This window comes from Sciurus carolinensis, chromosome 2 (assembly GCF_902686445.1).
Source record: "Sciurus carolinensis chromosome 2, mSciCar1.2, whole genome shotgun sequence".
Lineage (NCBI taxonomy): Eukaryota > Metazoa > Chordata > Mammalia > Rodentia > Sciuridae > Sciurus > Sciurus carolinensis.
In genome coordinates this window covers 40,345,741-40,368,799 of record NC_062214.1, presented here as the reverse complement: position 1 = coordinate 40,368,799, position 23,059 = coordinate 40,345,741, and the positions used below count along the sequence as shown (strand labels likewise).

The 23,059-nt window shown below is 36.0% G+C and overlaps 1 protein-coding gene and 1 non-coding gene across 4 annotated transcripts in view; both read right to left on the bottom strand.

Annotated features, from left to right (window-relative positions):
• Positions 1-23,059, bottom strand: part of Macrod2 (mono-ADP ribosylhydrolase 2) — a 2,075,735-nt gene that overhangs the window by 571,855 nt on the left and 1,480,821 nt on the right. The gene's annotated exons all lie outside the window — the stretch shown is intronic.
• Positions 18,261-18,334, bottom strand: Trnam-cau (transfer RNA methionine (anticodon CAU)). The gene has a single exon. It is a non-coding gene; the product is annotated as a tRNA-Met (tRNA).

The following is a 23,059-nucleotide window of genomic DNA, read 5'->3' as shown; positions in this document are numbered from 1 at the left end:
AACGGAGTACAGAGGTTACAAAAGAGAGAAAAGCTGGTAATGATAGTTAATCTGCTGTAAAAGCTTAAGTAATTAATTCTTCTTCGAAACATGCATCCAATTTCAGAACTATAATTTCATAGGCTGCCCCTTTCGAAAAGATTTCGACAGGTAGGATAGCCATTTGCTCAAAGCTATATGCTAATTCACAAGTAGAATTCTTAAATATAAAAGCTATCAGTATTTTGGATAAGGGTTGTAGAATAGGTTTTTATAGTAAGTGTAGTAACCTGAGGGTATGTACATAAATCAAACATGTGAAGGTCTCTGACGGTTTCATTTATCACTTGTTGAATGTTCTGGGCTACTTAGATGCTAGAGACACTTTTCTCCCTGCCACTGATTACCTATATCCAATAAAACACTGACAACTCATTAATCAGCCTCCAAAAATCACTGGATAAGCTGTCACTAAGTGGAATCTTCATTAAATTAGATGACAGAGAAGTGGGACCAATCTGCACACTCATTGTCTACAACATGGCTGACATTGCTGGTTAGAAAGGAATGCTGAGCATTCTACCTTTACTCTGTTAAACGATCCATTGGTGACTGGTGAAATATATCTTCACTCCAGTAAGCCTGGAGACTCCAAAAATACATAAGAAAAAAGCCTCTAAACACCGGGAGGATTTAATTCTTGTTGTCAATCTGAAGTCAGGATGCCTGCAGCTAATCACCTTTTAGGCACTTGTGGTCTCTGCATGACCTTGAACCAGCTGCTTAGCCATTCAGTTTCCTTATCAATGAAAGTCACAGCACATGCCACACAGATTCTTTGGGATATTAAATGAGTTTGCAGGCACTAAGTACCTAATCTAGTACTAGGGCAAAATGTAGAAGATGAGTGTTGCATAGTTATCTACCAATAAAGTTATTAATTAGCTCCCCTCCACACTGAGGTCACCTACACACTTCACAGGTTTTCTTTGCAAAAAGTACTGGAAACATGGTCTGGAATGTTGGGCTGCTTCTCATAAAATTGGAAAAGGAAACCATAAGAATATTTAGAATAAATACACAGGTATACATATGTGTGTGTAATTGTGTGTATGTATATATACAAACATACATAATATACATAAACACACAATCATCATGTGTAATGGATAAATAAGATTGAAACAGACAGAAGATCGTCATACTGACCCATCAATTTTTATAACTTAGAAACATTAAGAAATATTTTGTAGTCCTGCAAATAACAATTGTATAAGTTTGTGTGTGTGTGTGTGTGTGTGTGTGTGTGTGTTTGTGTGTGTGTCAGAGAGAGAGAGAGAGAGAGAGAGAGAGAGAATGTGTGGGTGTTGAAGGAGAGGGAAATAGCATTTGTTAAGAAGACCACAAAGGAGAGGAGGAAAGGGCAGTGTCAGGGCAGGATGTAAAGTAGAAAGAGATTCAGATAATTTGAAGAGGAAACTGTTGTATGATGCTTACCACGTATAGCTAAGAATATCTTTCAAGTGGTTGACCTAATAATGCTCTGTTCTTATTACAGAAACAGGTGAACAAACATGATAAATTAAAACACACAGAAGTGATTCAAAGGTTTTAGTCATAACTGTGTATTCAACTGGAAACCTATTTCAATGGTCTTGCTGAAAGCTCACAGCCTCTACTGGCAATTAGCAAGGGATACACCTTCCTGACTTGTACTTTCTCCCTAAACCCAATATTCATTTCAAAGCAGAGTGATGATCTGAGTACATTAAATAAAGCAGAGTAATAAATCCAGGATTGTGCAGAAGACACAGGTCAGTGTTTGAAGTCAATGGTCTCCAGTCTAATATTCAAACTCCAGCACAACTGTCACAACTGCACATGAGTCTCCCATACTTGGGGCTTTGAGCCTCCCAGCCTATGATATAACTAATTAGTGAGGCTGTTATCTACCCTAGGGAAGGAAAATTTGAATTCTCCAGACGAGGTGTTTGCTGGATAGACTTCAATGAACTTATATTAAGTCCATGATAACAGACACCGCAACCTAAACCACGGTCCTTTCTAAAATAGGAGGACATTTCCCTGGGTATAGCTCTTTATCAGACAAACGGAAGGACAGCTTTCCAGTGTACCTCTGGAGAACGAGGCTAACTAAGGTCTTATCCCACCTCTGCCCCTGCCTATGTTAGTTATATAACCTCTAAGAGTCTCAGCTCTGTAGCTGTACTACAGGAGAAATGGTATAGACCTATCAAGGTTATTGTGAAGATTAGAAATAACACATAATGTATCAGGTACAGTCATAGATATTCAAGAGACAGTGGCATCATTAAATTAAAGGTTGATCACAATTCTGTCAGTTAGAACTGTTTTCATCTCAATTGGATGTAAATTGAACATGAAGTAAATAAAATTTTAAGAACAAATCAAAATAATTGAATGGTAAGAATGGTAATTAATTGCTTTTTTTAAAGAAAAAAATTCTTACTTGAACAGAAGTTTGGAAGGATGAAGGAGGGAAAGGTGAGAGAGGTTAAAATAAGGATCCCAAGATTTAATGAGTACTGGAATCTTCAAGATGCTTACAGTAAATATTCAAGTTATCTTAAAATAAAGGGAATATTGTAATTCATGTGCATACTTTCAGTTGTATTTTTTTCCTTGCAGAAAAGGAACATATTATTAGGAGAATGCTAAATTGTGCACACCTGAGGAGAGAATAAATATCAGTTCATGGGTACTGTGTTCATGGTTTGAGTTCATGTGACTATGGACAAGTCACTGATACACTTAGTTGTGGGAAGTTCTCTGCTATAATTTGGACCTCAGACCATCTTCATTATTTTGACTGACGGAATTTTTTGTTATAAATATGTAGGGAGAAAAGTAGCTGTCTGAATTAGTATAAGAGATACAGTGTTTAAACATGGCTTTAAAAACTTATGAAAGTAAACATTTTAATTCTACTTTACTTAGTCATTTGGGAGTTTCAGAATGGAAAATTTAAAGAAAAGAAGTGCTGTTCAGTTCTATCATCTAATCTGTGATCACTTTTTTGCTTTTTTGGGAATTAAAACATTCTACCATCTATCAAGGTCCTGGCTCCAATTTTTGTGAAAGCCAGATGGTAGAGCCATGAATGCCATTGCCCAGAGTTAAAAGAAGTAAAAGTAAACTTTATTTAAAGAGAGGCAACATTATTATTGGTGCTTGATGCAATTTGGCAATTTGAAGGTTGAAAAGGAGATGTAAGTAAGTAGAGACTCTTTCACTTAGGATCCAGCATCATGAGAATCTCATCACAGGATTCCAAAACACATTTTTTCCCTTCTGCTATTCTGGCAGAGCAGGGAAGCAAACTTGGCTATAATTTTTCATCATCTCTCATATTTATTTACTTTTTATTGTCAGCATCCACCTCTTAGAATCTTTCTGTTATCTTCTGATTTGCTACAGGTTGAGAAACATTTGATAAAGTTATGGCCAAAATAAGAGTGAGGGCCTAGGAATCTTCCCTATGAGTGAAGATGATGAACTCTATCAGAAGGGTGTAGGTGAAAAGAACAATTTCAAAGATATTTTCATATTCTTAGTTATATGTGGGATGGGGAAAATTGCCCCCAAGATGAGCCCTAATAAGTAAGTAAAAAGAGCTAAATATCTTACTACACAGGAAATGGATGATGGCCAGGAAGAAGCAAACACAGATAAACAGAAACTCCCAAATGCAGCTGCAAGCAGACCTTAACCAATTTCCAAATGGTCAGGCTCACAGTTCTCGGGGGTTTTGCTGGGCTGTGCTGTCCTCACCAATCTCCTGTACCACTGTGCCACTGCCCCATGTCTCTTCCTCATAGGAACGAATCCCTTTGCCTTTCTCTGCAGCACTGATTGATCAGATACCTGGTGGGCCTTTAGGATTGCCTTAATGGATCAGCCAAGTTCAGAGATGCAGAGCGAGCAGTTTGTTTTTGGGTGGTGGTAGTGACAGACAAACCACAGTGTCCCCTTGTTGAGTCTAAGGGGTGAGTTGAAAGATTTGACTGTCAGACCAGCATGAGGACTCATTTTTCTTCCCTGCCATGTAGGTTGCCCCTCGCTGCAGCCAACATTTGATTGTGATTAATTTGTCAGGGATGGCTGTACAATGGAAATGGAGAAATGGATTGCCAATTACAGCTAGTCTTCACTCAGACTGCTTGGCAAATGAGCGCCTTTCTGCAGGTCTGACAGCCCCAAGCATACTGGATTTGGCCTCAGAGGGAAGGAAGCCATTCTCAAGTGTATTTTAAATATGAAGAATGGGCTGAAGGTGACTCTTTTTTTTTTTTTTTTTTTTTTTTTTTTCATTTACCACTTTTCAGGAGTTTTGCTGACTTATATCTTGGCCTTCCTGGCAAGCTCCACAGGGGAAAGTCACTCTGAGGTTTGCTTTTTATTCTGTTTGTTTAAAACGCTTTGTGCATCTGATACAAGTCTTAACAGTATGAATAAATGGTGTGAAAGAGTTCCTTCCATCCTTCACACTGAACAAGCCCAAAGGGAAGTGTACCTCTGACTCCCTCAGTGACGTTCAGAACATGCTAATCATGGGCAAATGGAAAAGGCATGTGAACGTGGCTTCTTTTTTCCCCCTCTCACTTCCAAAACACAACATGTAATTTCACACTAATGGCTATTGCAAAATAACTTGTGCTCCTTATCCCCTCCTAGGAGATGTGACCTTTTTTAAAAATTTTAACATCTCACAGGAATAGATTCATAAACAAAGAAATGTCTGGCTGTCAAGTCCTGTATGCCTCATAATCAGATTTGTTTCAGATGTGAGTGAGATGGACGTTAGAACATTTTGCACTTGAAGAAAATCGTTAACAAACTGACATCCACAGGTGTGATTCTAAGAAATCTCGTTGCACCTCAGAAAACATCTGAGCTACAACTGTCAAAGGCCTCCACTATTAATTCATTCTCACATGACATAACTAGCTCATTTGTAGGAGTGGGTGTGGGTGAATGAGGTCTTGTTTTAGACAGTGGGGAAAAAAATCTCATTGGCACTATCTTGTAAAGCAAAGATGAAAAATGAACACAATTATTTAATGGCATGAGGATTAAAAATGAAAATCTTGACATCCTAAACTTTGCCTACAGAATATATGTTTGAAAGGGAAAAATATACTTACCACATTCTCCCACACTCATAATCAAAAACGTACATAATAGGCAATGTATTTTTTCTATATATAATAAATATATATAAATAATATATATACAAATATATTTGTATAAAACAGACATATCTGTTTTATATACATATATACCTATAAATAATAGGCAAGAATAAAAACATATTACTTTGGAGTTATGGAGTCTAAAGAAATAAAAGCCAGGTGTTATCAGGGAGAGAATGGAGTGTAATTAACTTAATTAGATACCTAGAGTTATATATAACTTTATTATATGTATGCGTGTGTGTGTGTATATATATATATGATGTATATTTAGACATATAAATGTACTATATAATACAGTGTATATAGTGTATATGTATAGTTATGTTTCTATACATGTGTGATATATGCATATGTGTATGTATATATTTATATAAATAAATAGTTTTGCATGTGTGTGTGTTTGTGTAACTAAAATGTGATTAAGTCGCAAGAAAAAGACTTAGGGGAATTTAAAAATAATCTTGAAATGGGAAGTTGGAAATCAACTAAGTTGGTAATCATGGAGAAAAGACTCAAAGTTTTTTACCTTTATGGGCTCTTTATGAAGGGAACATTTTTTTTTAAATGCATAAGAAACACAATAGCCACCTCACCTCTTAAGAGTGTTACTGGCAGTTTTAGTTGAGAAGAGACTTTTTATAATTTTTATAACCCTTTATAATGTTTCACTGTTTTTAAAATGAACCTATCTAATGAGTAAAACTGACTATTTGGGTTTTTTTTTTTTTGCATTTTTATTTTAATTTTAAATGTTTTTATTAGTGCGACCATACATTATAGTGGAGTTAATTTTGACATAACCATTCATGAATAAGATAAAATATGCTCCATATCCCTTTTTAAAAATTGCTTCTCAGTCTCATATTATTCTTTTTTTTTATTCATTGTACACAAATGAAGTATAACTATCATTTCTCTGGTTGTACACAAAGTAGAGTCATACCATTTGCATCTTCATATATGTACATAGGGTAATGATGTTTGTCTCATTCTATTATCTTTCCTTCCCCCGCCCCCTCCCCACCCCTCATTTCTGTCTACACAACTTCCTTCTTCCATTTTTCCCTTACCTCCCCCTGCCCCCATTATGTATCATCAACCACTTATACAGAAACCATTCGGCTTTTGGCTTTTTGAGATTGGCTTATCTCACTTAGCATGATATTCTCCAACTTCATCCATTTACCTGCAAATGTCATATTTTTATTCTTCTTTATGGCTGAATAATATTCCATTGTGTATACATACCACAGTTTCTTTATCCATTCATTTATTGAAGGGCATCTAGGTTGTTTCCACAATCTAGCTATTGTGAATTGAGCTGCTATAAACATTGATGTGGCTGTATCACTATAGAATGCTGATTTTAAGTCCTTTGGATATAGGCGGAGGAGTGGGAAAGCTGGGTCAAATGGTGGTTCCATTCTAAGTTTTTTAAGGAATCTCCATACTGATTTCCAGAGTGGCTGTACCAATTTGCACCCCTACCAGCAATGTATGAGTGTACCTTTTTCCCCATATCTTCGCCAATACCTATTGTTGCTTGTATTCTTGATAATAGCCATTCTAATTGGGGTGAGATGGAATCTTAGGGTAGTTTTGATTTTCTTTTCTCTTATTACTAGAGATGTTGAACATTTTTTTTCATATTATCTGTTGATTGCTTGTAGATTCTCTTCTGTGAAGTGTCTGTTCATTTCCTTAGCCCATTTATTGATTGGGTTATTTGTATTCTTGGTTTAAAGTTTTTTGAGTTCTTTATAGATTCTGGAGATTAGTACTCTATCTTCAGTGTGTGTGGCAAAGATTTTCTCCCACTCTATAGGCTCTCTCTTCATATTGCTGATTGTTTCCTTTGCTGAGGAAAAACTTTTTAGTCTGAATCTATCCCAATTATTGATCCTGCTTTTATTTCTTGTGCTTTGGGAGTCATGTTAAGGAAGTCTGGTCCTAAGTCACCATGATGAAGATTTGGACCTACTGGTAACATTAATAATACTTAAGAGTTTAGATGTTTCGGTCATGGTGTTGGTCTGTTTGCTTGTTTCTCAGGGTCCTGTCAAGGCTGAGTGGCGATCATGAACCCTTCAGTCAGTTATTAGACAAGATTATGTAGAGGATATGTGTGATTCACTTCAGTGCCGGGAACTTGTTCAGCAATGTTCCATGTAGCAGGTCCTGTGGTAGACAGTGAGGAGACAGGGATGCCACATGGTCTTACCTCACTGTTAACTCAGAATCCAAACACTAGTGAGTTGCCATATTTAGGCTATGAGTAAAAAAAAAATAATGTGTACTAACAGTAGTCTTTGTATAGACAAATGATTTGACCAATCATGAAGCAGCCTGATTATCTGCTCTCAGTCCCTCAAGATCATAAGGGATGGTCTCCTACAAGGAAAGATAACCATATGCAGAAATGTTACCCTGGGATGACTGCCAAAAAGAACAATACAAATCAAAGTTCTGGCTCTTTATAGTAAAGAGAAACACTTGATTGTAAGTACTATTTAAAAAAAATCCCTGAGATGAAGTAAAAGAAGTCTAACTTACTTTATGTCCGAGTTGTGAAATGTTGTTTCCTATTTGATTACTAGAAATTTACATTTCATATTCTCATAAAATAACATTGTACCTTGTACAGAACATATCCAAAAGTGTTTTAATTTATAACAAAGCAAAGGACATCATATATACAAGGAAATGTATGCACTCATTTAATAAGAATATACTGAGTACCATTCATCAAAAACTGTGCTGGGAGCTGGGAAATAGGAGAGAGCAAATCCAGACACTAATATTTGTAAAATAATCACCCCAATAAAAATAAAACTTCAGTCATAATGATAATTGTGAAGGAGATCCACAGAGTTCACTGAGAACTGACAGTAAGGTTGGATGGATGCAGGGAAGTAAAGGAAAGCAACCCTCCAGACATCATGTTTTTTGGTGTTACCCAGATGATGACAGAACAATAAAAGCTCTCCAGACTACAGGTGCAAACAGCTAGAGAAAAACCCTGCTAAGAAGAACACCACTGGCTGATTGCAAACAGCTAGAGAAGCCAGGCATAATGTGAGGCTCCAAGTTCATGTTGATAGCTTTGTTTTTACAGGAAGAAACTGTACTCATATTTATGGATAGGACCTCCCGAAACATATCACTACTGGAGGACTCTCCAACTTTCTACCTTGCAAGAAGTAGGAATGGAAATTTGGTAACTAACATTCCATCACTAATAGAGAGTTCCTGGCTTGTAACAGGGTGTTGAAGAGAAAAGGATGGATGAAGAATCCAAGTAGGGGCACGGAGCTTCTAGGATTGGGAACTAGATGAATGCCATGGTCTCTTATTAGAATGAATACTTGGGTTTACACAAGCCTGGCCAAATCTCTATTTACCACCTTCGTTTTCTTCTAATGGCATGAGAGACAAGACCATCATTTATAACTATTGGTCACTTTCATGCTAGATTATTTTCTTAGATCACCCCATTGAAAGAAAATAGCCTCACTGATTTTATTCACCAATTTCTTAAGCAAGCCCATCATTTCCTGGGGTGTCCTAATTATGGCTACTTCAAGATAAAATGACAATACATTGGAATTGAGAAGGTCAGGACCAGCTTATCCAACATGGTTGTTCCACTGAACACCAACTCACTCCTAGAAAGGAAGTCATGTGGAGATTTTGATAGGCCTGCGGTAGGAAGTGGGATGAAGGCTGCCAAAGCAGCCATAATAGTCCTGGGGCTGGAAGAGAGCCTGGTAGGAAAATAGAGAAATCCTCATCTTCCCACTTACTTCATTACTTTCAGGAGCATTGACTCTCTGACCCCATTTGTGATGAGTACTGCCTCACATGAGATACAAGGTGTGAAGTAGAAGGAGTTGGTAGTGTAAGGAAAAAAAAAAAAATCCCTAAGTGGAAACAGTAGGGACAGAAAGATGTTCTTGGACACAGATTAGTCCACATGTCCCAGTTCATCTTCTAACTTATCTCTGCGTGGCAATGGCCACCCACTGCTACAAGCTCACAGAATACTTGCCTCAGCTCTTTGGTATTTCCATTTCTTCTTGCTGCTCTTCTCCTTTGCCATTTGCCCACACTCACCATATTTTCTATTTCTTATCTCCCCCTATCATTGGACAGGTGGTTTAGAGAAAGGTCCGTTAGGAGGAATAGACTGGGATACTTCCTGCACACCACACATGCACACCCATCTAGGTTCCAGTATTGCCTTCACCATGTTCAGAGAGATCTAAGAAAAACATTTTGAGACATATATCTTTGCATTTCCCAGATCCCCTGAAGTATATCACTGTTTTTTCTTGGCAATGAGGCATATTTTCATTGTTTTATGAAGGATGGAAAAAGCTGATGAGTCTTTATTTCCTTCTATATACAACATGGGAAAACAGCAATGCTGTGCACTTCTCCTTCTCACTATGGATGAGAGGATAACATATTTGCAAAGTTGAAAAAAAAATTGAGAGGCTGTAATTTAGGATGCTAACCTTTCCCTATGGCAGTGCCAGCAGATCTTTATGTCTTGCCAAGGGAATCAGAATTTGTGGAAGCTTTAGAGCCCCCTCAACTGCTGGTGATCACTCTCACAGGTTCCCGTAATTATATGCAAGGGCTGGCATTTGCAAGGTTGGTTGAATGCCTGACTTTTCAAACTAGGGCATTGGCAGTATGCCAGAAGCACCATAAACCACAGGATGAGCACCTTCCTGAGGGTTAATCATACAATAAGATATATTGGAGGAGACCTATAAAATTACTTAACTGGTAAGTAATGTAAAGCATTTTGTTTTAAGAAGATTGTGATATACTTGTGCTTTAGAATATAATATGTAATTTCAACTAAAAATATCCTCACTTACATAAGAATATAGAAACCCTGAGAATACAGATGCATTAACTTTACCTTTAAAAGGAGCTTTGATGATAAAATAGAAGTGCCAATACGATGCAAAGAAATGTGAATGTGCTGATATTTTATGCATTAATTCAGTGTTTATAAAGTAAAGATGGTGAACCCAATGGCCTGATATAGCCCCATATAGACAGCATTTATCTAGAAGCAGCAGCTGGAGTAGAAGAGAAATAAGTGGGAGTAGGGGTTTTGAGAAAGCAAGGGAGTTACAACACTTATTAGCATAAATCTTTGGTACTCTTCAATTATGGAAGAACTCCAGTTCAACTCCTTTCTTTTCTTCTTATAACAGAAGGCATATGTTGATATTATATACATTTTTAACATGAAGAAGCTTGCAGTTAAAGTTCAAATAAAGGGTTATCCAATAGACCATACTGGACTGTAATCTCATTCATCTGAATCCTAAATCTTCACCCTTGCTATTCTGCCCTATTGGCTGGACTAGGCATCCATCACAGTTCTTACATGAATTAGCGGGACATTGTCAAGCAACTCTTAAATCTCATTTTTTTTCAGCCAGAAAAATGTAGATCAAGTATGGCTCCCAAAATGGCTTCCCTCTCCAAGAACCCATCATCTCAGAAGTAAAAAATAAAAAAAGTGGGGGGAAGTTTACAGGGTATTTTGAACAATAAAAACAAGCTCTGGGCTTCTTCCCTCTTTTAAGACAAGTAGGAAGGTAACTATTATTTACTACCCAAAGTTTCCTGAGAAGGAAGATTAAAAATCTACCACAGAAACATAACTTGACTTGTACACAAGAAGCTGCTGTCGTACAACATGGAACTTTACTTTAGAGGACACAAATAACTACAATTACTTTGTCTCTCTTTGAAAGCTTACAGAGAGGAGAAAATGTTCCCAATCCATTATTAGGGCTTAAATAAATTTTAGGGAACTGAAAGTGCTTAAACAAGTTGACTACTTTTTAAAATAACTGGCAACCATGGATGGAATGATTCAGAAAGCATGGTGCGTGCTATTAAAGTCTTTCTTTCCAGTTGAACACACAGGCCTTACTTCATAGCACCCAGAGGTGGCTGAGACAAGTGGCTTTCAAAGCAGCAACAGAAGCAAGCCAACACAAAGTGAGGAGGCTCTTGTGTTATGGGACTGCTGATTAGTGACATTCAGAACCCAAGTAAAGTCTCCTTCAAATAGCCATTTACTCAACAACGAAAATACTCTTCTAGAATCTAAGGATAGTAGTGAATACAACACAAAACCACTATGCCCTCAAGGACTCAGAGTAGTGGGAGAGTAATAGTGGTAACAACAGTAAAATAAAATAATATTACCCTTAGCAACATTAGTAATAACAATTGTTAAATGTATATCGGTATATGTCTGATACCAGAATAAGCACTATGATGATTTGTACAATTTAATCTTGACAACAATTTCATGCTATAGGCAGTATTATCTCCATTTCACCATTGAGGTTATGGAGGGATTAAGAGATTAAGTAATTTCCTGAGATCACATAGCTAATAAGAGACTGATTCAGAAATGTAAAACTATAGGACACTGAAACCCATGCCCACAGCTACATTGATATATGTCCTCCTTCTCTAGTGTTCCTGGACCTTTAAGAGAACACTAATGCAATGATACACAAAGATTGATTATATATAGTGATACAGATCATGTTTTGGGAAACCTACATCACTGTGTAGGCCAGAAGGACACTAGAGTCATCAAGGAAAAAGAGAAAGAGAAAAAAAAAAAAATCTGAGAACCAATAAATGAAAATGTGGATTGTTTCAGAATTAAAAATTAATTACAGAAAGTCACAGTATCACATTTATCATTTATATACATAGATATATAATTTCACCTACATCACCTGCTTATAAGCATTATTCATAATAGCAAAAATGAAGAAGCTCAAATATCCATCAACCGATGAAGGAATAAAATGTGATATATAGATATAATGGACTAGTAATACAAAGGAATAAATGAGTGCTACAATGTGGGTGAACCATGAAAATGTTATGCTACATGAAAAAAAAACAGTTACAAATTCACATTTTATGATTTCATTTATATGAAATATCCAGAATTGGCAAATATATAGAGATCGGGAATAGATTAGTACTTGCCTAAGGCTAGGAAAGAGAGAATAAGGAGTGACACCTATTATGGGGTTTCTTTTGGAGTTGATGAACATTTTCTAAACTTAGATTATGATAATGGTTGCACAGTTCTGTGAATATACTAAAAGCACTTTAAAAACTTCATGTTATATGAATTATACTTTAATAAAATTACTTTTAAAAAGTAGGCTCTGCTATTAACTGACTTTTCTGTTCTACCTATCATAATTGAATGAAATCATTCCTTAAAGGATGTGAAAATCTAGGAACCAGAGTGTGACAGATGTCAGTGATTATAGTGATTACTGCGTTCTCTAGAGAGGACAGGTCAATAACATCCCTCATAATTCAAGTGTTACCTATTTGTTTTTAGTTGTTTGAGAAATATTTATTTCTCAAACCTACTCTGCATGCAGCACTGTTCTAGATGCTGGGCTATAATGAGGACAGAACTTAGAGCCCAGTTCACATCTAAGTCACAATTATGAGCATGGAAATCTTGGTAAAGGGAAAGTGAATGCTATCAAAGGCATAGTTGCTTAAAAAGAAGACCCAGGGACATTAGGTGAAGCCAGATTTATTGAGAACATTTAGAAAAGAACCCAAGCCAACACATAATAGAAGTGAGGCAATTTGAGGTTGACTTTGTTAATTTCAGTTCAATTTGCAGTCTCTACCTGTTAATTATGGCTGAAATGGGAAACAAGGTATGAACTATTATCTTCAGTCCTAAAGATTCTAAGACGACTTCCTTTGACTATCCAGGGGTAATAGGCTCATATTCATTTAATCATGGATTCTCTCACTCTAATATTTTCATCCAATTAGGATCAGACTCTGCCCTAAACTCACACTTCCCTGGAATTCTTAGATACACAGGAAGTCGATCCATAACTGCTCAGGACCCATCACTTGTTTATGGAGGATGTAGCCTCAGGGACTTAGTGGGTATATTAGAAAAACAAATCGCAATTGATTCCTCCAAGGATTTCTAAGGAAATGGGCAAAATTTAGAATATAATAAAAGATGTAATTATTTATTCATCCTCAATATATTGATTTCAGTTTCCAATGATATGCCTAAAATATTCTCAGGGGATATGATACCAAAAAATATAAATACAACTGATGCAAGATCTAAATATCTAAATATTTTGGCTGACAATGAATGATAGGTTACCGTTCAGATGCCTTCAGATTTCCATATATTATTCAGGTGTTCTGGAACACAACTGTAATATCATCAACTTGGAAGGCTGACACAGGAGGATTGCAAGTTCAAGGCCAGCTTCGGCAACTTAGTGAGATCCCCATCTCAAAAATTTAAAAAAATAATAAAAAGGACTGGGGATGTGGCTTAGTGGTAAAGTGGCTCTGAGTTCAATGCCCAGTACCAAAAAAGAAAAGAATTCCACATATTCAAAATTATAAGGGTTTAGGATAATAAGGACATTTTAATAAAATGGGTGCTATTAAAATCACCAAATATTCTTGCAAAACAAGCACCCATTCTGGGTAGGTAACATTGCCCCTAAATTATCTAGGAGAGATCTATATGGTTTCATTTGCTTTTCTTTTCCCCTTGAATGGTGAAATCAGAATGCAATGTCCGCCTTCTTTCCACATAATAGAATTGTAGTCACAGGATTCTAAGCTAGACAAAATTTTTCCACTTTCCCTACAATTAGGTAGCTTGGTCATAAGACAAATATCTCTCTGACAAAAAAAGCGAATGGAAATATTCATTGTTACTTTGAGTTCAGGGACCTTGAGGTCCTGAGATAAGAGTGTGCCTATTGTATACACATGTGCACACACACACACACACACAGAACTGGGGTAGTTAAGTCAATGAGAACAATGGTTTCAGGAAGACAGAGCAACTATTTGATACCACATTAGATTGCTAGGTACTTGAATGATGGAGTGAAAAAAAAAAAAATTCCTCCCATAACCAGAATGCTCACTTTGAAACTGCTAGCAGAGAGAGAAATAAACATCTATAGTCACTAAGCCACTCTATTTTGGAGTTTTTTTTTTGTTACAGCAGCTTAGCTTTGCCCTAATATAGTCTCCTTCAGAGGCATTTCAAGATACAATTTTAAAAATAGAATCATTGACTAAAAAGGATTTGACATGAAAATCACTGTCCTAAGGAAATAAATATACTTGACTTCACTGTCGAAATTATTTTTGAAGACTTTTCTAAAGAAAGTTGAGCCATGTTTATTTAAACTCACCCTTCAAATACAAGTATGTACAGGGAGCATGAAAAAGGAGTGTCATTCAAGACTGGATGAGAAAAACAAGAAAGCACATAGAAAATTTCAGTGATAACACTGAAGTGTGGTTAATTCTCACATACTCTGAAAGAGTTCTTGAGGGAGATCTTAATAGTGCTCCTATTTTTCAAGGTGTCTAAAGATATTACCAGAGTTACTACTAAATGGCTAGGCTCTGCAATGTACTAGTATAGTTTAACCATCTCTTTAAAAGGTTTAATGTTTTAATGTTTCTTCTATAAGGACGGTCATTTTATAAAATATAGCATAATAGTATGTGTCAGCATCTGAGGAAGAAGTGGGTTGGAACACACTTATTTCTTCTAGACCTTAGTCAATTTTTCATCTTGATACAGTTGCAAGAGTAACCTCACAAACAGTAATAATGTCATAATCATTATGATTTTTTAAACACAATCTTTCAATTAACTCTCCAAATGGTCCAGTTTGAATAAAACACCGGGAAATGGATGGTAGTTTCTCACTGCATCTGTAATACCAAAAAGCTAACTTTTTCAGGATGCTCATTCCTTTTAGAAGATCCCCTGAAGGAACCCTGCCCTATTATATATGCTGAGCTAATGCATATTGTTGTTGGACACTTGAAATTATTTTCCAGTGTGAAGGTAGTACTTTGGGTTTCTTAGGCTGATTTTTTTTTTAAATATTAAAGACCCATGGATATTACTCAGCTTTAAAGAATAAAATTATGGCATTTACTGGTAAGTGAATGAAGTTGGAGAATATCATGCTAAGTAAAATAAGCAAACTCAAAAAACTAAAGGTCTCTAATATTAAGATGCTAATTTACAATGGGGGTGGTGCACTAGGAAAGAACAGAATTACTTTATATTAGGTTGAAGGGAGTGAAGGGAGGGAAAGGGTGTGATGGGCTGACAGATCTGACTCCACAAGAATGCTATAGGTCTGACTAAACAGATTCCATTTTGCTCTGAGACTTCATGTTATGTAGGAAATAAGCTTCTCCCATGGGAACACCCCACCTCTGTACCCATCATCAGTTACTTAGTGTGACATGTTTAACAATACAGAATGATAATTCCTATGTAAAGAAAAATTGCTCTCTTTTGACTCCTATTGTTCCTAAACAACGTACCATGTGAACAGTGATTGTGTGGATGTTAGTAACTCTTCTTTAGTTTGTACCTAGGTAATGGTCATTTTGACCTACTTTCCCCTCTGTCGATGGTCTCATGATATTAATGTGTAATTTTGAATCATAGCAACAGACACTTATGATTGATGTGATTTTTGGTATAAGAACCCCTACAACCCTATGATCGGGGCTGTTCTCCCAATAGCCATTTTTGGGGGCATTGTGTGAGACAGTCAGCTGGCCAACTTAATAAAGACTCTCAAATTTGGACTTCTCAGTGGTGATCGGTCTGTTCTTAAGTTGTGCCCCATAACATTTGGAGGCCCCAGCAAGATCCTTGCTGCCTGGTGAGCAACCACTGCTCACCACTGACCTGGGAACTCCTGAGGAGGTGAGACCACAACCATGCTCCTAGAGGAAGACTTCTGAGGATGTTCCTCAGCCCCAGGCTACACGGTCTGTGGAGCCCCACCCCAGGACTGAACTGAATTCTCTGAGAGTCACCTATTTCTGCACCCCTGAGGGACTGATAAGTGTGTTTCTAGCAGATCCATATCTGGGGACTCTGAGGAAGGCTGGACACAGCATTACTTCCCAAATCCAGGACTGGCAAAACGTTGCCCAGGCCCTCAGATCTGGAATCATTGTCATTGTCTTTGGTGTCTTGTCTGTTCTTTGTTTGTTCGTCTTTTTCTGTTTTTTGTTGCCTTGAGTGTGGATGTGGGTCAGTCTCCCTCACGTTTGTCATATACACCATTCAATGTATACTGACAAATTTCCAGGAATTCCAGAAAAGGGCTGCTAAATTCTGTGAGAGAGAATGACCAACTTTTGAGGTCAGATGGCCTCCTCAGGGGACCACCAAATTGCCTTTGGGCAGCCTGAACAATCTGATCAAATGTTTTATAGTCAAATTTGGAAAAAAAATGGTTAAAAAGGTTTTTAACCATGTTCACTAAAGCTTATCTTAAAATACAAACTGCTGCCTATTGGAACTTCCAACTATTGGAGTTGGTCCACTAAAATGCCAGGCTAAAATTTTGATGGCTGCTATCCAAGAGACCAGAAAAACCGGTTTAGAACAAGACCCCAACCTGAGGGGGTTTTCCCAAGGAGACCAATGGAAGCGGCTCCCTTGCTGTCTCTTTGGGAAACTCCTTCAGGGACGGATAGGGCATAACCTTTATGTATATTCTCTTAATTCTTTTTCATCTCTGATGAGAGGGACCACATCAGGATGGAGGCCAAAAAGACTTTAAAAATTCTATTTTTTTGAATTTATAATTTTGATCTGGTGTGGGTAGGTTAATTTTTGATCAGACCTATTTTATCCAAATATAAAGTTTTCTTAATGCTCTGTTTCATTCAGAGGCCAGTTTACAGGGTTAACTCTCAATCTAATGGGTTTTAAAAAATAAGCTATAAGGCCTTTGTCTATCTGTTTATTTTATGTATATGTAAACCAGTGTATTGTCATGTCTACATATATTTAGTACCAAAATTGACATGTGAGCTCATAAATTAAAATTAAAAAAAATGAATCCAAATGCTTTTGATTTGTGTGATTTAAAAGGTTTTTAAATTGGCTAAACAAATATGGCTTTCAAGTTACTAACACAGTTTTGTTTCTAGGTGTTCAAAAATAATAAAATGTTAATTTTATAAAATGTCTAATATCCATTGTTTCTAGGTTTTTCTTCAACAGGACAGAAATGACTGATATGAACCAATACACTTCTCTGATATCTTGGTTTTTAAAAAATAACTAAATTAGATTTAACATATACGGGATTGATCATGGATGTGTTTGTTAGAGACATCTGATTGGTTTAGAGAGTTAAAATGCTACTGTTAAATATAACATCGAGTACTCTTAACTCCTTAAATTCCACAGGGTAACATACTTAAAACATTTTTGGTGTTTTCATAAATTGGTAAATAAAAAGAGGATTTAAATTTACTTTGTGTTATCACTGAAAACATGATTACTAAAAGTCTTAACAGGTATTATTCTATATAAAATGTCCAAAAGTTTCAACTATATTTAAATAGAGTTCTACAAGTAACAAAATATTTCATCTGATTAAAATGGAGTAATTTATCTAAATTCAGAAATTTATAAGGGTTGTTTCAGAATGTAAATTTTAAAAAAGGGGATCAACAGATTAAAACATTACAAGGTTTTGGATATAAAATATATTTAGTAAAAAAATGTTTCTAGGTAAAAATGTCTTTATGTGATAAAATAAAACTGTAATACAGCTAAATAAACAGCAAGAGGGTCTAATTAAAAGATTTAAAAAGTGTAAATTAAGTACAAATTTTAAAAGGTTTATGTGTATGAGTCACACAACAGTTAAAACTATTCAAGGTTTTTTCCTAAGGTCAAATATTAATGTACTGATATAAACCAAATTTCAATCTATATGCTAAAATGACCAATGAATCTTAAAAATTAATTTACTCTTAACATTGTATCTGTTAATTTTTATTCTCTAGAGCAACTAATCTTAAAAATTGGGGGTTTATACAACTCTGGTTAAACACCAACTGTTAGAGTGTTGTACTACATTACAAAGTCTAAATTTTCTTTTTTTCTTTTTGCGGTGCTGGGGATTGAACCCAGGGCCTTGTGCTTATGAGGCAAGCACTCTACCAACTGAGCTATATCCCCAGCCCCTAAATTTTCTTTAAAAGCTAAACATGGTTAATATAAAAACATCAATGTAATTATGATTCTATTACTCTTATTTATATGTTAAATGTGTTCATATCTTCTTCCAGGTATACAAGTCTTTAAGAGGTTTAAAAGAACATTTTATCAAGCTGGTGTTCTCCAACCTAAAGTTGTAATGGTAATTTTAAGCTTATCAGAATAAGAAATTTTCTTGGGGATTTATTTATATCATTTAGTGACCTGAACCTTATGTTACCTTCTGCACTGGGATAAAAATGTAAATGTATTTATAATGATAATAAGAGTCTGATCTGTTTAAAGGTTAATATCATGAAACAGGAAAACATTTTGCCACTTTACTACACAAAAGGAAAGTTAAAAGCTCTCTCAACTTTCTTTGATTCATGTTTTAGGTGTCATATCATATTGTGTTAACTAACGTTCATATAGACTTAAAAAACAATATATGTAACCTTTATAAAATGATATTTAAAAAAGATAAAGATCAGCTTCAGAACTAGACTGCTTTACCTAAGATTTATGTAGAGCCCTGCCTTACCTGAGATAAGGCTCTGCTTCCTACCTTACTACATGTTACAATGGCTCCAAATAAGTCAGACTTCATTGTAACTACATGTTACAATGGCTCCAAAATAAGTCAGACTTCAACTCATTTAAAGTTATATTCAAAAGATTGATTTTTTGTTATAAAATTACTGTGATCTCAAAAAGGGGATATAATATATAGCTCAGCCAAAATTTAAGATAGCTATTATACAACTAAATATGCTTTTACTGTTGTTAATTCCATTTTGTATTTTCCTTGTAAACTCTGTAACTGTTGACTGATTAATGTTTTACAGAGGTACTGCTTCAAGAACAATCTAAATTAATTTAAGATAATAAGCCATCACCTACAGGACAGATAATATAGACCCCAGTTTAATAAAAGTTGGTAAATAACTATAAAGTCATAGACATTAAAGTTAAAACCCAGCACTCTTACTGTATGACTGGTAAAACTGACTTGCTGGATGTTTAAGATCAAAACTTAAAAATTGAGGTTAAAATATAGGGGTCGAGAGAATCAATATTTGGCTCTTGCCCTCAGAGTCAGCCTGAACCCAGGGAACAAGATAACTTCTCTAAGAAGCTTTGCAATTCTGGGCCAATGACCTTCCAATCAGGGAGATTGATGAGACCACTAAAGGATGAGAAGCCAATCAGTGCACCTGCTGCAGAAGAGAATCATTGGAAAAGGGAGACATCCCTAATGCTTCCAAAGGAAACCACCTCATCAAGGAGACCCTACCAGGAGAATAGCACTAAAGCAGCTAAGAAGCTGCTCTCAAGTTCCCTAAGAGTGACCCCTGTGGGAACTCAGCTGACTCTTAACAGCAGATAGGAACAAGGTCAATTTGACCAGCTTGGTCTTAAACACTTAGCAAACACAGTTAAAACTAAAACACAGTCATTCCTGGACATTTTAAAAACAAAACAAAAGTTATTTTAATGTAACTTGAGATGTACACTTGTGTTAGTCCCCCCAAAATAAGTAAAACTGGAGGTGACAAGAAAGATTCTTATACAAAAATGCCTGATAATTATGAAAAGAAACTGCCAGAGTTATAAGTTTTTAGTCAGTTTAAGGCCTACAGATCTTTCTAACATCCAATTCAGGTAAACTTAATCAATGTTTGCTAGTATGATTCTCTAGTCCTAAGTAACAAAACTAAAGGGATCTCCGCTAAACAAAGAAATGATGCCAATAAAAAGATATTTTACAAAAATCAGATGACAGTAAGTAACTTAACTAAATGTTGTGTTTACATTCCTGATAATTCTGACAGTGTTAAGATTTACAATTAAGGCCTTATCCTCTCCAGCTTTATTAGACTTTGTTAGGCCTTTTAATGTGAACAACATCTCAGCTCTTCCACCTCCTGGTAAGAGATTATTAATTTCTATCAGCTTCATGATATTCATTGACATGTTCCAGATGCTATTTATTTTGTACTCATTTTTTTTTTTGTTTCTTTCATAGAATAAGACTTTTACCCCTAGAAAGACCCAATTTCTAAAAAGGAACTTTTTACTGCTTGCCCCACCCCACATCACCCCCTGTCAGCTTGAAGCAGCAAGAGCGGTCATCACCTTTTTTCCTTACAGCAGTAAAAGTTCATAAAATTAGAGGGGTAATAATAAAAACTTTAAAAGAGAGTAAATATAGATAGGTAAATTGGGTTAAATCACAAAATAAGGGCCAGTTTGGGTTCAGAAAGTTGGAGACAAATGACCTCTGAAAGATTAAAATGCTAATGCTTTCAGAGCCTTTCCTCCACTCTTACCAAGAACCTGCTCCTGTTCTAACCTGTTGTTAAGTCTGTCTAAAAGGTTCAACTTATGATTGAACCAGCCCCAAGAGACCACTGATTTCCAACACCCATTTCAGTCAGAAGACTACATCTATGCCAAATGGTTCCAAAAAAGGCTAACGCCCAGCTGAAATGGTGGGGAACCTTACTCATAACATGGACTCATCACGTTTGAGTCAAAACAACAGAAAAAAGGACAGCCCTCAGAGACCCTAACCACCATCCAAAGATAAGACTAAAAAAATGTTAATCATGTTTTTTCTCTTGCTTGGATTATGTCAGGAATAACTCCGTGCTTGGTCCTTCAACTTTTCAAGATTACCAAATGGGATGAATTCTATGTTACTATTCACATCTTTCCCCAGGTGTACTATTATGATGGGGAGGAAAAAATGGAACATATGGGACTCATAGATTGATCTAAATGAGTGGCCCCTGTCTTAGTTCCCCTCCTAGTAGAAATAAACATAGCCAACTCCACAGCTCTAGGGACTACTACACTCATTACAGGAAACCAAAATTTCAAAACCTTAAGTAGACAAATAGATCTGAACGTAAGTGAATTTAAAAAAAAAACCCTATAAGCCACTTAAAAATTCCCTTGATGCACCTTGCTGAGGTAGTTTTACAAAACAAAAGAGGGTTAAATTGGTTGTTTTTAAAATAAAAAAAAAAATTATGTATGGCCTTAGGGGAGACCTATTATTTCTATACTAACCACTCAGATGTCATTCATGATAGTTTATCTTTGATTAGAAAAAGGCTCAAAAAAGTGAGAAAAAATTTAAAATGAGAAAAATTGGTACCAAAATCTGTTCTCTTGATCCCCCTGGTTAACTATGCTAATAACCACAATGGCAGGACCTCTCATTCTAGTTATGTTGAGACTTTTTTTTTTTTTTTTTTTTGGTGCTGGGGATCGAACCCAGGGCCTTGTGCTTGCAAGGCAAGCACTCTACCAACTGAGCTATCTCCCCAGCCCCAATGTTGAGACTTTTAATCGGGCCATACATGATAAACTGTTCAACTACATATGTTAGAGACAAAATCCAGTCTGTTAAGCTAATGGTGTTGCACACTCACTGCAATCACCTATACACTACTAATGAATCAATGATTTGATTATGTACATAAAACCAGTGGGGAATGTGATGAGCTGACAGATCTGACTCCACGAAAATATTATAAGCCAGACTCTAAGGGAAATGACTAAACAGACTCCATTTTACTCTGAGACTCCATGTTATGTAGGAAATAAGCTTCTCCCATGGGAACACCCCACCTCTGTACCCATCATCAGTTACTTAGTGTGACATGTTTAACAATACAGAATGATAATTCCTATGTAAAGAAAAATTGCTCTCTTTTGATTCCTATTGCTCCTAAACACCGTACCATGTGAACAGTGATTGTGTGGATGTTAGTAACTCTTCTTTAGTTTGTACCTAGGTAAGGGTCATTTTGACCTACTTTCCCCTCTGTCGATGGTCTCATGATATTAATGTGTAATTTTGAATCATAGCAACAGACACTTATGATTGATGTGATTTTTGGTATAAGAACCCCTACAACCCTATGGTCGGGGCTGTTCTCCCAATAGCCATTTTTGGGGGCATTGTGTGAGACAGTCAGCTGGCCGGCTTGATAAAGATTCTCAAATTTGGACTTCTCAGTGGTGATCAGTCTGTTCTTAAGTTGCGCCCCATATATAAGTTGCGCCCCATAACAAGGGGTATGGAGGTAGGAAGGACAGTAGAGTGAAACATACATTATTACCTCATATACATATATAACTGAATAATAATGTGAACCTACAATATGTAAAATCAGAAAAATGAGAAATTATACTCCATTAATGTATGATTTATTAAAATGCATAAATACATTCTACTGTCATGTATAACTAATTAGAACAAATTTGAATTTTTTTTAAAAAGACCCAAGAAGATTTGAAACTGCAACAGAGGGATGTGTACCATCTGTTGTGGGATATATGCTTAAATGTATATGTGCCTGAGCACAATGACTTAAACTGTCTATTTGAATCAGTAGCCCTAAGAGGGTTACAAACAAGGTAATAGTCAGAATTTTGTTGTCTCAAACTCTCTATTGCCTCATAAGGGTTATCTCATAAAATTATATTCAAATGTGATATAATCGAAATGGGTTTGGCCCCAGCACTACATTTCCTCAAGGGAAGGAAGTTACACTGATTCTAAATGTTACTTTGCTTTGAGGGCCAGTGATTAACTCAAGGATTTCCAAGAGTGATAATGTTTCCTATAGTGCAAATAATTTGACAAGGATTAAAAAAATAGGATGTCAGAAAAGAGATTTTATGAGAGGGA